Genomic DNA, 14,039 nt, shown 5'->3' with positions numbered 1-14,039 from the left:
CTTCCTTTCTTTCAAGAGGTATTTATGGATTAATCAACTATAAATTATTAGAATAAATCAGGCCTCCAAATCATTTTGGCTTGAACTCTCTTGATAGTTCTATTGAGTTCTATTAAGCTGCAGTTCAAGGCCAAAGTATTTTTTAAACATCTGAAATATTTGAGGTCAGTGTAATACAAAGGAAAAAAAGATTTTTCTATTCAATCATTTCTGCTATATGTAATTTCATTACTCAGTTTGTGACTTTACCAGGAATGCTGTTCCAAGCAAATCCAGTTTAATGTGGGAACTGTGTTCATATAGGTACTAGTGCGACTTCAGAAACCCAGTGTTTATGTGATAGAAAACTATTTAGTCGCTAACGACTAAAATAAATGGAAGTTATTTCAGAGTTATGATTTGAATTAGTTCTAAGATAGATTTTAAATAAAAAAAATGTACGAATGGTCCGTTTCTGTCATTGCATTAGAGACTTCTCAGTGCCTACAATTCACTTTGCTTCATTGTCCAAATTGCCATCAACAATATTTTATCTGATTCTCAAAGTGCAGCTCCCAGTGGCATAGTTTTGACTTCGATGCAGTCAGATGGGAATAATCAGCTCTCTCTTGCTCCAATCCTTGCTATCAAAGCAGGCACATGCCTGGTGTATGTTCATTCACTCATTTGATCATATTTATTGAGCACTTACTGTGTGCACAGTACACTAGAGAGACGCATTGGGAGAGTACTCTAGAACAGACCCATTCTCTTCCCATGACAAGTAAAACCCTTCTTTAGGGGTACCAGAATACCTGGGTCAGCAGGAACCCTCTTTATACAGATGGTTTCCCTAGAGAAACATCTCTTTTCCCTAGATGCGGTATTCTAGCAAGAGCTATCAAATTCTACGCTGGCTCAGTGGAAAGAGCCTGGGCTTTGGAGTCAGGAGTCATGGGTTCGAATCCCGGCTCTGCCACTCGTCAGCTGTGTGACTGTGGGCAAGTCACTTAACTTCTCTGTGCCTCAGTTCCCTCATCTGTAAAATGGGGATTAACTGTGAGCCTCATGTGGGACAACCTGATTACCCTGTATCGCCCCCAGTGCTTAGAACAGTGCTCTGCACATAGTAAGCGCTTAACAAATACCAACATTATTATTATTATTATTACGCTGCCTTGGTATAGGTCCTTTAGGACTGGACGCCGCAGTCAGTCATGACATAATAATAATCATAATAATCAGCATGGCTTAGAGGAAAGAGCACAGGTCTGGGAATCAGAGGACCTGGGTTCTAATCCCACCTCCACAGCTCACCTGCTGTGTGAGCTTGGCCAAGTCACTTTACTTCTCTGTTCCTCAGTTCCCTCATCAGCAAAATGAGGATTTAAAACTTGTCCTCCCGCCTAGACTGTGAGCCCCATGTGGGAGCTGAATATCTGGCATTTACTCCAGCATTTATACAGTGTTTGGCACATAGTAAACACTTAAATATCACAATTGTCACCAATACTGCTCCATCAGCAGTATATCATCATTATTATTTATAAGCACTATGTGCCAAGCACTGGGGTAGATATAAAGACAACCAGATCAAACACAGCCCCAGCACCATATGGGGCTCAGCGTCTGAGTAAGGACCTGGTCCTTTACTGTGCTCTCTCACCCCATCGTGTGTTCGCTGCACCTCTGTTCTCCTCTCTGAGGCCACAAAGCACCCATCCCCAGAAACACAGGCCCTGATAAATCTCTACTATCCAACCACTCTTTGTCCTTCATCTCCCCGGTGTCCTGTCCTGGAATCCTATCTAAAGGCAGCCTGAAGGATTCCTGCCTTCGTCATCCACCTGTTTCTGATCCACTCACTGATCTTCCTCATTGCCACTGAGATCTGGCTCAGTGTGGAGAATAGCATGCCCATTGCTTCTCTCAATCAATCACAAATACTGTGATTATTATTAATCATCACTCAATGGTATTACTGAGAGCTGTCATGTGCAGAGCACTGTACTAAGCCCTTGGTAGAGTACAGTAAGCGCTCAATAAAAACGACTGACTGAATGAATGAATCACAAGTGACACTTCTTGGCAAATCTAATTGACTGTATCCTAATCCTCCTTGACCTCAAGGCTATCTTTGACATTGTGTACTAGTAGTAATCACCAAAATGATAATAATAATAATTTTCAATACCTCCACCCTAGCTGTCTCTGAAGTCTGCCATAGGGGGCATCTTTGACTCCACCCTCTCTTTCAACTCTGAAAACTAGTCAATTGCTAAATCCTGTTGATGTTTCCCTCCACAGTATTTCCTATGCCTACCTCATTTCCATCTAAACGGTTTCTAACCCTGTTCAGGCACTTGTCTTGCAGGTCTCTCTGCTTCAAGATTCTCCCCTCTGCTGTTTCTTCTTCCCTCTTTTGCCTGGATCATTTTCCTAAAATGTCATTCAGCACACATTTCCCCACTCCTCAAAAGCCTCCAATGAACATCCACCCATATTGAAACTAAAAGCCCGATTCTCCTTCAGCTTTCACCCGTATAGCTGTCCACTCCCTAACTACAACATAGCTCAAAATCTTTGTTCCTCTCAAGCTAACCTATTTACTGTGCCTCGTTTTCATTTTTCCTACCTCTTTCCACTTCTAAAGCCTTTCCTGCTGCCTGGAACTCCCTCTCAAAATTTTTCAGACTTCTGCTCTCTTTCCCTTCAAATACTCCTGAAATTGCACCTTCTCCAGGAACCCACTTGGATTAATTTTTCTTCTCTCCTGATCAGTTTCATCCTTAATCACCAACTCAGTACTTCAACACTTATACCCAGACATAGCACTTCTGTACAACTGACTAACATATTTATTATCTTTACTCTTTTTCTATGTGTACATCACTTTGTGTTTGTATTCACTGCTAGGTCCTTTAGAAGGAGAAGGATCACAGGCCTTAAGGTCAGAGGACCTGAGTTCTAACTTCAGCTCTGCCACTTGCCTGCTGAGACAACTTGGCATCACTTAAATTCTCTATGCCTCAGTTTCCTCATTTATGTTCAACCTGATTATCTTTTATCTACTTTAGGGCTTAATAATTCTGGTATTCATTAAGCACTTACTATTGTCCAAGCCTTGTACTAGGCACTGGGGTAGATATAAGATACTTTGCACGCAGTAAGCGCTCAATATGATTGAATGAATAGTCATGTAAGACACTTTGCAAAGTAGGCACTTAAAATATTAACATTTATTATTAAAATTATGGAACCTACATGTTTACTCTATTGCATCATTCCTAGGGATTACTACCTTGAACAGCACGTAGTAGGTATTTGATGAATACTATCGATTTGTTGACTGATTGAACACAGGATCAATCTGGGTCTTGGATGCCATCTTGGGTGAGATCTAAAATCTACACTGAACAGAGCTGCATTTAACAAACTAATTTTCTCCCATCAATTTATTCAGGTCTGAGCTCAGATTTTGGAGAGGAAGGATGCTATTCCAGCCAATGACTGAAATTTTAAGCAAGCTGATTTTGATTTTAGGAAATGCCAATCCCAAACGCTGAGAAGCAGCGTGGCTCACTGGAAAGAGCACGGGCTTTGGAGTCAGAGGTCATGGGTTCGAACTCCGGCTCTGCCGCTTGCCAGCTGTGTGACTTTGGGCAAGTCACTTAACTTCTCGGTGCCTCAGTTCCCTCATCTGTAAAATGGGGATTAAGACTGTGAGCCCCACGTGGGACAACCTGATTCCCCTATGTCTACCCCGGCGCTTAGAACAGTGCTCGGCACATAGTAAGCGCTTAACAAATACCAAAAAAAAAAAAAAAAACCCCTGGTATTTCTCAATTACCTACATTTAGATATTTAGTTTCAGGCTATTATCCGCTGTAGGATTCTCCCTCTAGACTGTAAGCTCATTTGTGGGCAGGAAACATGTCTGCCAACTCTCATCATGGGTATTTGAGCACTTGCCTTGTGCAGAGCACTGTACTACGCACGTGGGAGAATAAAATAGATTTATCAGATGTTCCCTGCCCACAGTGAGCTTGCAGTATAAAGAGGAAGGAGGATGATGATGATCAGGTGATCTTGAAATGATATTTAAGCCCTTTGAAATATTTAGATAACTAAAATGAGTTTTAAAATTACATATTCTAAAATAAATTAATTTTCACTCTGAGAAAGCCATGAAAAGTGTAATCCAGAAAGTACTTTGACACATTTGTACCCACTGAAACTAGGGGTTCACGGCCAAAGGTAATAGATGCTGGAAAGTTGCCCAGCAACAAGAAATCTGAAAAGAGCAAGTTGGAGAAAGCAATATAATAGTAAATAAATATGATAATGAAATGAAGACTTCCTGCTCTTAGGAACTATTTTTATTATACAATACGACTTTGGCTTTCCATTGCTTTAAGTTGTTCAGGAAAAAATTCTAAGGAAGTAAATGAAAATTACTACAAAGCCAAGCAGTCTGGGGTAGTGGATGGAGCATGGACTTGGGAGTCAGAAGGACATGGGTTCTAATTCTGACCACCACTTGTCTACTGTGTGACCTTAGGCAAGATACTTTACTTCTCTGGGCCTCAATCACCTCATCTTTAAAATGGGTATTGAGAGCCCCATAGGGGACTGTGTCCCACCTGATTTGCTTGTATCCACTTCAGGGCTGAGTACAGTGCTCAGCACATAGTAAGCGCTTAACAAATACTATTGTTATTATTAAACACCTGTGGCTAAGAAACCCAAGGGCAGTAGATATATATTCAAAGATATAGTTTTGAAAAAGTTTTCAATTTAACCTATAATGATGTTCTCCAAAATCAAGTCTTGACCAATATATAGGTTTAATGTGCAAATGTCATTTTAATTTGACCATTCCATGTCCTAATAAAATACCATAATTAGTGTAATAATTAATTTTCCAAAGTGTGCATTTCATTTCTAGACTGTGAGCCTGTTAGGTAGGGAGTGTATCTGTAGCCATATTGTACTTTCCAAGTGCTTAGTACAGCGCTCTGCACACAGTAAGTGCTCAATACTTTTGAATGAATTTAGAATTTATCCATTTAGTAATTCTAAAGGAAATAGATATCCTAAAACTAAAGTCTATTTATCCTTTTCTAGTCCAGGTGAAAAGTTAGAATATAGCCAATTGTAAATCTGGAAAATTTTATATCACCCTTTTACCAGAAGGGCCAGAGGAAGAAGAGTTTGTGTGTCCAAATGTATTCCCTTAATACTCTTTATTTAAAGGACTCAATTTCAGTCATAAAGGTATTCATACTGCATATTGATTCAGCAAAAGGTGTCTTATTCAAAATTTTAATATTAAAAGCTTCATTAGCTTATTACGTTGACTATTTTTGTTTCTATTAACTTCTTGTGTAGTGACATCTAACGGTAGCTCTCAGAAGCAATGAAAGTTAAAAGCAGGAGGGCAGCATTTATCTTATCTAATTCAAAAACTATCTGCAGTGTTTGTGAGTCTCTTGTTGGAGAAGGAAGCAGTGTGTTCCAGTGGCCAGACCACTGGATTGTGTGTCAGGAGAACAAAGTTCTTGTCTACAGTATGAATTTGACTCTTACTGAACAGCTCTAGCTTCCAGCAGTTAGTTCCATATGTAAAAAGGAAGCATTTTCCTGACTCTCTCCACGAGATGAAATGAAAGAATCAGTGACAAAGGGATTTAGAGCAGTTTGGTAAACCAAATTTGGTTGTATTTCAAAAGTTCATTTTTTTATTTTTTATGTATACAACAATGCAGGAAACATAAGAGGGCAAAAAGAAAAAGAAGGGCCCTGCCTATCTTGTTCCAAAATATGGACCACTTTTCTATCCAGACCTGATAAAATTACCCTTGCCTTCAAAAGCAAAATCTGTTTCAGAGAATGGATAGCTTTCTATTAAAACAGATGAAGAGAAATGAAAAAGGTCATGTTATAGAGCATGCATAATCGAATGTAGAAAACACCTAATTTGGAGAAGTTTATTGAATTTGGTTCTTAATACTGAAAGTTGATGACCCCATATGCAAGCAATCAAACCTCAAATCTTTAAAAAGCCAGTTTTTTTTTTTTTAAAAAAAAAAGAAAAAGAAAGAGACAGCTGATCAAATTGTTTCCCAAACTGCCACGTTACCAAGTCCAGATGTGGAAAATGGAAACGGGGAAAAAAATAATGTGTGCAAAAAAGCACAACTGACTTCAAACGGTAAATCTCATGGTTCTGCTCAAACACAGGAGATATTTGTCCATAAATTTGTAAACCTTCTATCTATATTATTTTATTTAAAATCAACAAAATGTTTGATAGGCATATCAAGTGAATCAGTTACCAGAAACCTCTCTGGCTGCTAAAGATTTGCAGTCATGTAATCCAATAAAAAGTCTATGTCCTTTTCCAGGGCTCAGACTGAGCTTTGACCTTAGATGGAGCTGTGAAATTTCACTTCAGTTTTTGGTCATAAAAAGAAGACACAGATATATGAGGAATCCAGTTTCAGGCCTCATCTAAACTAGACTTTTTGCTAAAGTTTACTGAGAGCTCATTTTAATTTCACACCTTGCTTAGAACAGTGCTTGCCACATAGTAAGCACTTAACAAGTACAATTATCATCAATCTGTAGTTGCTCTCACTTCTGAGCTCAAATATTGCATTCAGAATGAACATCCAAAGGTCCAACATGACAGAGCTTTCACCACCAGGTTTTTCATTTAACTCAGTGTGATTCAAGTCGCTCAGCAAAACACCACAAGTGCCAAGTTCACCATTTGATTTCTTAGATCTAATATTTGCAAAGTGCTCAGCTAAGCCAGCCAGCTCATTTCTCATTAGAATTTAGAACAATTCAGTCCCAATCCAGCAATCATTCCAAAGGTGACTCAGCCAGTCAGTGGCTCAGATGGGATAGGGCAGGCATCCGCTGAGCGTCAGAGGTTTGATTTTCTTTTTCCACTGAGCCACCATCCTTTATTTCATGTGTTGAAGGAGGGAGAAATAGAGGAAAACCATAAAAAAGCATGCCTATTTTTCATCTTATTTTTGTAAAGAAACCTGAAGGAAACTAAGTGTGATTACAGGTTCAGTAGTCTTTAGCCTGTAATGACCCTGTATCTACCCCAGTGCTTAGAACAGTGCTCTGCACATAGTAAGCGCTTAACAAATACCAACATTATTATTATTATGTGCTTTGTACAGTTTGTCATTGAGCAGGGATAGTCTCTGTTGCCGAATTGTCCATTCCAAGCGCTCTGTACATAGTAAGCGCTCAGTAAATACTATTGAATGAATGAATGAAATACCAACATTATTATTCAATGCTTCGCATATAGGAAGCGCTTAACAAATACCAACATTATTATTTATTGCTATTGTTCTTGTCCGTCTGTCCGTCTCCCCCGATTAGACTGTAAGCCCATCAAAGGGCAGGGACTGTCTCTATCTGTTACCGATTTGTACATTCCAAGTGCTTAGTACAGTGCTCTGCACATAGTAAGCGCTCAATAAATACTACTGAATGAATGAATAGCCTATTTAGACTTGATTGTGAGATGCAGCTAAAGGGAACCTTCTGGAAGAACTTCCTGCATTTAGATGATAGAAACTTTGGCAGCCGATCAAGATAATTTGTCGTTCTTAGGGAGAGGTCGTGAAATTTTACCTCTTCCAGGTTTAAATGTCTCAGTGGGCTTGTGCCATATTCAATCTTCTTTCCTCACTAGAGCATTCTTTCTTAGACTGTGAGCGGCATATGGGGCCTGATTATCTTGTTTATCTACCCCAGCTCTTAGTACAGTGCTTGGCAGAGTACATGCTTAAATAAAATTATTAGTGCTGTTATCATTCAAAATGAAACATCTGGGTCTAAGCTGGTCTGACTCCTACCCATCAAGGAGATGGTATCAGACACATTCATGTCTGATACTTTTCTGTGCAGCATTCTCCTTCTGCCACAACACCTGTTTCTGAGTTCTGTGGCTCGGAGGCAGTGCCTTGTTTAGAGAGCTCTGGAAAGGAAATGAAACAGCTTTGGTGTAAATGTGAGGGCTTGATGGGACACAGTGTGGCAATTTGGGGATCACTCTACCACTCTCCTAGCTGAAATATCCCCCGAACCACTCAGGAAGAGATTGAATACCTAGTGGTGTCCCAGGGTCTGTGTTTGATTTTCTGTCTGTGATAAAGAATACGTTTGCAAAATACATTAATGTGTCTCGCTATTTTTTAACCTTCAATTTACTTCTACTAACCCTTGGCTTTCTAGCTGGCAATCCAGAGGAGCAAGAGAATCATTAGCTGTCAGACTAGCCAGGAATACCTACAGAGGCCTAATGACTGGGAAACAAGGAAGGGTCTGTTTCTCTTTTGCTTAAACATAAGATATAGGGGGCCCATAGATACAAGTCTCACACACACACACACACTTCTCACCCAGACTCTACTGATGAATGACTTGACTTGTGTTTCTTTTAAAAATTGACTTGAGTTTAACAAGAGATTGCCAAGTAAAATACTTTAGTCTCATCAAAATATCTGAATAGGATTTAATTGTCCTTTGGTTTTAGCAGAGAAGGGACCCAAAACAACATTATTTGACAAATGACACATAAAATGGCAACTTCTTCCTCACCCCCCCCCACCCCATACCTTCATTTTTGCAACAATCCACGAAGTTTTTCTTTGTTCCATTCCCAACTGTTGATGAGAGTTGCCGTTTTCAGGTCCACGGCCTACAGGTCCTTCCCCCGCCATGAATTTCAGTGGACGAGCAACCCAGCTGATCCCACTAACTCTCCAAGCTCTCTGGGCTTTTTCTCTAATTAGCTAGTCCCCATCTCCTCTTAATTCCTCCTGTAATTGGCTTTGTTTCAGGTGGTGCCATCAAGGAAGTGGTAACACCTTACCAAACTGAATTTTCCCTTAGGGAGGAACAGCAAGGAGTAAATGGGTGATTTCCTGTCGTCTTTTGTGAGCTAGTTTTAGCTTGATTCCAATACAAATACAACCCTTAGAGAATCAATCAATTGTATTAAATGAGTGCTTACTTCTTACAGGGAAATGTTCTAAATGCTTGGGGAAATACACTATAACAGTTGGTGGACAAACTCCCTGCCTACAAGGAGAAACACTCTAATTTGAGTAAACTCGGCATATTTTCAAAAAATGATCAAATTTATTGAGAATTTACTGGGTGCAGAGCACTGTACCTAGCACTTGGGAAAGTACTATATAATAGACACATGTGATCATCTTATGCTCCATGCTCAGTGTAACATAGAGCAGGTGGTTCTCAATTTAGGTATTTTTGAATACCCTTAAAAGCCACTCTGGCAGTGACAGCTTCTAACATTCATATGATAATAATAATCATTTTATTTGTTAAGTGCCTGCGCAACAGAAAAACCTGGCTCCTAATCCAGACCGCTCCGCTTCTCCGTTGGGTGACTTTGGATAAGTCACTTCACTTCTCTGAGCCTCAGTTACCTCATCTCTAAAATGGGGGCTAAGATTTGTGGCACCCATGTGGAACGTAGAATGTGTCCGACCCGATGAGCTTCTCTCTTATCCTAGCACTGAGTTCAGTGCCGGGCACATAGTACTTGCTCCTTTACTGCCATTGTTCTTGTCTGTCTGTCTCCCCCGATTAGACTGTAAACCCGTCAAAGGGCAGGGACTGTCTCTATCTGTTGCCGACTTGTTCATTCCTAGCGCTTAGTACAGTGCTCTGCACATAGTAAGTGCTCAATAAATACTATTGAATGAATGAATGAATGAATGTGCCCAACACTGTGCTAAGTGCTGGGGTGGATACGAGCAAATCGGATTGGGCACCAGTCAGTGTCCCACAAGAGTCTCACCATCTCAATCCCCATTTTACACATGAGGTAACTGAAGCACAGAGGAAGTGAAGTGACTTACCCAAGGTCACACAGCAGACAAGTAACAGAGTCAGGATTAGAACCCATGACCTTCTGATTCCCAGGCTTGTGCTCTATCCACTATGCCATGCTGTTTCTCATATGGGGTCATCTTCATCACTGTTTCAGGTATTCCAAGCTTTTCTAAAAAGCTTTTTTCCACCATTCCTCTGTCTGATTTTTGTGAGCTGGTCACATTCCCATCATATTCTTGGCTACCAGTATGAAACGGGAAGAGCAAGAAGAAGAAAGTTGAACTCAAACCTTCCCCGAAAACATCAGATTTACTATATTACAGGCATCATTTCGAAAGAATGAAATTGGTGTTTTTTTCAGCTTGAATGCAAGCTCATCATGAGAAGCTTATTTACCTACAATGTCAGGGAAATGCCAAGTGAAAATTACAAGCAAGCAAATGAATGAACTTATTCAAGATGGAACAACCGACTTACCATGTTAAACAATCTGAATCAAATCTAGCCAGAAATACATTAATGCATTAACCGAAACAGGGCAGAAGTTTCAGAGATGCCTAAAACCTTGGGAACAAAATTTGGTTGATTTTGACATTGATGTTTATGGATTAGATGCTAAGAAGCAGGCAGCAGGAAAGACTCCAGTGTTCCAATACTGGACGTTTTCTACTGTAAAGTCAAAGCTCTCATTTACTGATTTCAAGATTTTTTTCCCCCCTTTCCTTGGAGAAGCTTGTAAAGAAAGCTTAAATCAAACCTTTGCAGGATGAAAGGACCCAGTCAAAGAAGATTTATCAAGGGCTCTGTGTCAACGAGGACAGAGCCACAGTTTTTGGGGCTGGCATTATAAATTTATATCTTAACTTTTTTTTAATCAAGCCTAGACCCAGAGTACACTACTGTGCTGATAATAATAATCATAATGTTGGTATTTGTTAAACGCTTACTATGTGCAGAGCACTGTTCTAAGCGCTGGGGTAGATACAGGGGAATCAGGTTGTCCCATGTGAGGCTCACAGTTAACCCCCATTTTACAGATGAGGTAACTGAGACCCAGAGAAGTTAAGTGATTTGCCCACAGTCACGCAGCTGACAAGTGGCAGAGTTATGATTCGAACCCATGACCTCTGACTCCCAGGCCCGGGCTCTTTCTACAGAGCCACGCTGCTGATGACAACACACCGAGTGGCACTGCTGATACATCTGAAGATAGTCAATAAGGGAGCAAGAGGAAATGTATATCAAAACTGACTCGATGGGACCAAAGACCTAAAACATGAAAGATGGCCAAGACAGAAGGATTGGCGAGGGTCATGTGGAACCCTAGGGAGATGTAGCAGGACCTCAGAGATGCGACCGTCATTTTCGGGATGTGAAACTATTGAGGCATCTCACTCTTCTTGCCCAAATCTAATCAGAGGCCTTCAGGGTTGGCTACTGAAACATCACTGGCCACCCACTTGCAGAATCACAGCGGGATTGCTGGCTATGGCAAAGCACAAGCAGATATGATCTTTGTTTGGATGGTGTTTGTTAAATGCTTCCTATGCATCAAACATTGTTCTAAGTGCTTGAGTAGATAGAGGTTAACCAGGTCAGACACAGTCCCTGTCCCACAGGGGACTCACAGAATACGTCGGAGGAAGAAAAGGTAATCGATCCCCATTTTACAGTTGAGGAAATGAGGCACAGAGAGGTTAAGTGACTTGCCCAAGGTCATACAGCAAGGAACTGCAGATTCAGGATTAGAACTCAGATTCTCTGACTCCCAGGCCTGTGCTCTTTCCACTAGACCACACTGTTTCTCTTTGTAACCTGCCAGATAAAGGAGAAGTCCTGGAGGAAAAGCCAGACTTTCATACAGTTTGTCGTCTTAATCGCCATCAGTATTTATTGAGTACCTGTTGTGTTCAGAACACTGTATTAGGTGGTTGGGAACATGCAAAGTAGAAGGCAAAAGTCCTACCCTCAGGTAGTTTACAATACATAGTTTTCAGAGCATTTTCAAAACCATTTTACCCCAGCAGGAGATTCAGATTTTGGAAATTGTTTATTACATTTGACTCCCTCTCCATGTGTGCGATGAAAATGCCTGCTACTACTGTTGTACTATGCTTTCCCAGGTGCTTAGTACAGGGTTCTGCATAACTCTCTTCCCCTCTTCAAAGCCCTACTGAGCGCTCACCTCCTCCAGGAGGCCTTCCCAGACTGAGTCCTCCCTTTCCTTCTGCTCCTCCTCCCCTCTCCATTCCCCCTTCTCCCGCTCTCTGCTCTTCCCCCCCACAGCACTTGTGCATATTTTTATAAAGTATTTATTACTCTATTTATTTTGTTAATGATGTGTATATATCTATGATTCTATTTATCTTGATGACAGTGACACCAAACTACTTGTTTTGCTTTGTTGTCTGTCTCCCGCATTTAGATTGTGAGCCCGTTGTTGGGCAGGGATTGTCTCTGTTGCCGAATTCTACATTCCAAGCACTTAGTACAGTGCTCTGCACATAGTAAGCGCTCAATAAATACAATTGAATGAATGAATCACTCGATAAAGTAGTGTGGCCTAGTGTATAAAGCATGGGCCTGGGAGTCAGAACGACCTGGGTTCTAATCCCCATTCCACCACTTGTCCGCTGTGTGACCTTGGGCAAGTTACTTCATTTTTCTGCACTTCGGTTACCTCATCTGTACAGTGGGGATACGACTGTAAGGCCCATGTGGGACAGAGATTAAGCCCAAGCTGATTTGCTTGTATCCACCCCAGCATTTAGTACAGTGCCTGGCACACAGTACGTGCTTAATACCAGAATTACTATTATTATCAGAATAGTTGACCATGTATTGATCTTTTTGCTGTCACATGTGACTATGGGTTAATTTCATTATTGGTAATGTCTTCTCTGAGTATGAAGGCCTACGGTATATCATAATTTCTAACTTATTCAAGTACTTTTTGAGGATATATGAAATGCAAGGAAATGTCCTAGGCATTGGTCGGTAAACTCTTTGAAGCGCCACCTTGTCTTGCTATGTCTCCTGTAACTTCCTTTAACACCTGAAGCAGTGGCCTGCACAGGTAGATTACTCATTTATCGAGGCTATTATACTCCCAAGTACTTTCTCAAGCACTTAGTACAGTGCTCTGCACACAGTAAATCCTCAATGAAAACCACTGGCTGATTGATCAGTAATAATGATTGACGGACTTAATAGATGCTCTGAAACCTACAAAAGTCAAATTTCATATGATTGTGTAGCATCACTCTTTTAGATGTATGCCAAACTTACAAAGCATTCCTTACGTAATATAAGATTCTGGGGAAAATGATGATTCTTTTTCAAATGTATTAGCCATAATCTCTTTTATTTTTATGGGAAGAGATACTTAGGCTTCAGTAATATGTAAAAAATCAGAATAAATTTCTCTCCCACATCCTTTGCACAAAAAACAGGAAGGTGAAATTTAAGACCACCTCTAAATACACAATTTGTACCTAATAGATTCACGTTCAACAAACACTGCCAGCTATCAGGAGCCAAAAAAGGAAATCTTACACTCCAAATAAAGGAATTTTTTGTTTAATTCTGTTTTGCTCCGCTGTAGCGTGAAAAATTCTCCTTTACAAAAATAACAAGTCTCTAAATGTTAAATCTATATTTGAATTACTAAATGTATTTAGAATATTACATACATGTTTATGATTTATAACTGTAAAAAGTAAGTTTTATTGTATATTAGAGAACTTTCATCACTTCCGTCACAGCCTTAAACCATTATTCAGGAATTATGCTGAATTTTAGTAACAGATAGGGAGTAGGCTAATTTTACAGAAATAATGCCTATGTGTAGATCCGATCAGTGTATTTCACCCTCTTCTTCCTTGCAAACTTTGTTTTATAGATGAGATCTTAGGTAAAACCCTTTCCCATCATCTCTGAAAGGCTTCTAAGCTACATTTGACTATCGACGTGGATTTGTTAAAAGAAAATGATTTCAATGATATTGAGAACCCAGTAACTCTTCTCCAAGTGAGGTTTTCCAAACGGTAATTGAGATGGAGAGTTATTACAATCACCTCCCACAGAACCAGAATCCACCTCCATTGGTCAGAGACTAAAACCACTGGGTGTGTGTTCTGAGGAACTTCGTGCCATTTCAGAGA

General features: G+C 40.2%; 1 long non-coding RNA gene across 1 annotated transcript in view; it reads right to left on the bottom strand.

The window, feature by feature from the left end:
• LOC114816473 overlaps positions 1-8,778 on the bottom strand; it is a 192,747-nt gene extending 183,969 nt beyond the window's left edge. The window contains exon 1 of the long non-coding RNA XR_003764251.2: positions 8,631-8,778. This is a non-coding gene — a long non-coding RNA (uncharacterized LOC114816473). The remainder of the gene's footprint in view (positions 1-8,630) is intronic.
• Positions 8,779-14,039: the final 5,261 nt, after the last annotated feature.

Source organism: Ornithorhynchus anatinus, chromosome 14, assembly GCF_004115215.2.
Source record: "Ornithorhynchus anatinus isolate Pmale09 chromosome 14, mOrnAna1.pri.v4, whole genome shotgun sequence".
NCBI lineage: Eukaryota > Metazoa > Chordata > Mammalia > Monotremata > Ornithorhynchidae > Ornithorhynchus > Ornithorhynchus anatinus.
The sequence above is the reverse complement of the archived record's forward strand: the minus strand, read 5'-3'. Positions and strand labels throughout refer to the sequence as shown.